General features: G+C 43.0%; 1 pseudogene; it reads right to left on the bottom strand.

Moving 5' to 3' along the window:
- Positions 1 to 652: 652 nt before the first annotated feature.
- Positions 653 to 2,903, bottom strand: part of LOC100949164 — a 96,563-nt pseudogene continuing 94,312 nt past the window's right edge.

Raw genomic sequence — 2,903 nt, 5'->3', positions numbered from 1 at the left:
TTTTAGCCCTTGTTCATGCATTCATTCAGCAAGTAGTTATTGAGTAACTGGATGTGACGCAATATTCTATGTACTTGGGGAACTGAAAAAGAAAGAGAAATTGTCCACAAGGACATTAAAATATAGTGGGAAAATAACACGTGTAAATCTAATTTCCTGGAAATTAAATTGTTGTTTAAATGTGGCTTCAAAAGACAATTTGAAATCTGTCAGAATCTATTTGAGTGGGAAAGAAAGATATTTTGAAGAATACTATGGAAAATTCTCTTATAAAGTTAAGAATCCAGCCAGCTGTGTTAGCTCACACCTGTAATCCCAGCTCTATGGGAGGCTGAGGCAGGTGGCTTGCTTGAACTCACAAGTTCGAGCAAGAGTGAGACCCCATCACTAAAAATAGCTGGGCATTGTGGTGGGAACCTGTAGTCCCAGCTACTTGGGAGGCTGAGACAAGAGAATCACTTGTGCCCAAGAGTTTGAGGTTGCTGTGAGCTGTGACGCCGCAGACTCAACAGCATGTGACAAAGTGAGACTTTCTCTCAAAAAAAAAAAAAAAAAAGAGCTAAGAACTCCACTGTAATATAAAATATAAACAGCAGTCTTTACTTTGCAAATTGGAATTTGGGTGTAAAGAAGCTCTCCTGAGGTTGAAAGGTCACTGAGGAATGGTGGGTTTCTGGTACGTTTCTTCATGAGATTCCCTGGATGGTGGAGCTAGTGAGAGAGCATTGAAGATGACCAGGATTGGACAAGAACACCTGGGAGGGTGGAAGGGGAAGAGGCCACAGAGGGGAGAATGAGGAGGGGAAATAGTGAAGGTACCGGTTTAGGGAGTGTCTCTCATTGGAGGCATTAGAGCACTGGATACATTTTAATACCTGCTGTTGTCCTGGAGGAGCTGCTGATATGGTTGACATTACCTTCAGGTAAGGAGAATCTTCCTGGCAGCCATGGATGAAGGGGGTAGGGGTGAAAAAGCAAAACAAGCAGAGCTGTGCAGGCTTAGAGACCCCGGGACTGGGGTGGGGGCTGGCAGAGGAAGTGTGTAGGGAAGGTCCTGGGAAGCTTGGGGAGGAGGTATCAGGAGCTAAGGAGGAGACGGGTGGGAGAGAAGATGGAGCAGCGTCTCAGCGCATCTGCAACACTGTATCTAGCCCAACTCAACTGGGCAAACAGGCCAGAAAAGCCAGCCTGTGAGACCACAGGGCCTTCTCCTTTGTAAAACAGCAGACTTTCCAGAGAAGTGTCTCTATTTATTTGCCCTTGAACCACGAAGGAAGAAGGAAAAAGGCTTTTATTGAGCACCACCTGTATACTTGGCACGATCACTTTTGTTTAGTGCTCTGGATACACGTTGTATACCAACTTATTTCAATCTTGTCAAATAGTTTCTAGTTGTAGCCTATGCCTATTCTCGGGAACAATGAGTAGTGTCTTTTTTACAATCATTGTCTAAACAGCCCTTTTTTTTTTTTTGGCTTGCCCAGCTGGGTCATTAAGGTCATCGGGTGGACCCTTATTCAGTACCCTTTTCTTATCGTCCTTCATTAATTCATTAGCTCGATAAGCATTGATTCAGCACAAACAATGTGCTAGCCTCTATTTCAGGCACAGGGCATAGGATGCAACGTTTACCTTCTGTTAAGGATTTCAGTTTAATGGTGGAGACAGACTAGGAAAAATGATCCAATAGCTGGAAAGCAGGGGAAAGACTAAGCAAGGTGTCGTCAAAGCACCCAAGAGAACAACTGACTAACGAACGTGGACTGCTTCAGGGATTTGCTTGTTACTTCTATTTTATAGAATCTTATGAATTGCGCAGAAGTTGAGACTCCTCTTTTTTAGCCTCACTTTTGAAAGTTAAACAGCCCTGTTTATCTAGTACTTCATGGAAGCCTCCTTAGCCTCTTTAAGATTTTTATATCTTCCTTAGAGCTTGACGTGAACTTGAAGAGTTTCTCACTTGTGGACACTACATGATAAGGACTTATTATGACCTTGGGCTATTTTGTTGTTTGATGTCAGTCTAAGATACAACAAAACAAATCATTTAGCAAAGTGCACCCTAGAACTGATCCTTTTTTTTTTTTTGAAACCCACTTTAATTGTGAATGTTGAAAACCTCCCACTCTAGAAGAAACCTATTCTTCCCATCAACTGATTATGTATATGAGTATGTGGGGGAAGGAGGGGTGTTTGTCTATTTTCTTCATTTGCTGATGCTGAAGTTGCTGAAGTTCTTCCGTAAATACCAAACCTCCTGCCTGGAACATATACAAGGTAAGTAGTCCCTGACAGCTGTCGGTTCCTGAAAGTATACAAGTGTTTTCATGTAAGTGATTTGAGTGAAAATAAAGACTGTAGTGACAGCACTGAATGTCAGTGGGAAACTTTTCAGGTTTGCCTATAGTCTGGGCATCTAGAGTCAGCGACTGGTTGACCTCAATTGCTGAAAAACGACTGCTCTGAAGTTTGCAGTCCCACTTTGTGGGTGCTGAATGTTCCTTGGCTGCACTCCAAGAGGAAGCTCCCAAGCTTTCTCTGGAGGGGTTTTATGGTTACTTGAGACCCTCCGGTGAAGGTGTGAAAGCCAAAGAGCTTTTCCTGTGGGTGCTTTCTGGAAACTGATACATCACACCTTAGAAATACGTTCTCACGTCTTCACAGGTAACTCTTTCCAGAGTTCACAGCGCAGAGGGATGTATGTTTAGTGAAAAGGTGTTTGTGGCCTGAAGAGCAACAAAACATGAAAATATAATATTAAATACTATCTTAGTTTGTTCAGGATGCTTTAACAAATGCCTGTGTGAGCTTATGGTCAGCAGCAAGGACGTAGGGCGTGGGAGAAGGACGTTAGATGAAACAGTTCCTCCTTCCTTCCTTCCTTCCTTCCTTCCTTCCTTCCT

Source organism: Otolemur garnettii, unplaced genomic scaffold, assembly GCF_000181295.1.
Source record: "Otolemur garnettii isolate 467f Iridium unplaced genomic scaffold, OtoGar3 scaffold00106, whole genome shotgun sequence".
NCBI classification, from domain to species: domain Eukaryota; kingdom Metazoa; phylum Chordata; class Mammalia; order Primates; family Galagidae; genus Otolemur; species Otolemur garnettii.
The sequence above is the reverse complement of the archived record's forward strand: the minus strand, read 5'-3'. Positions and strand labels throughout refer to the sequence as shown.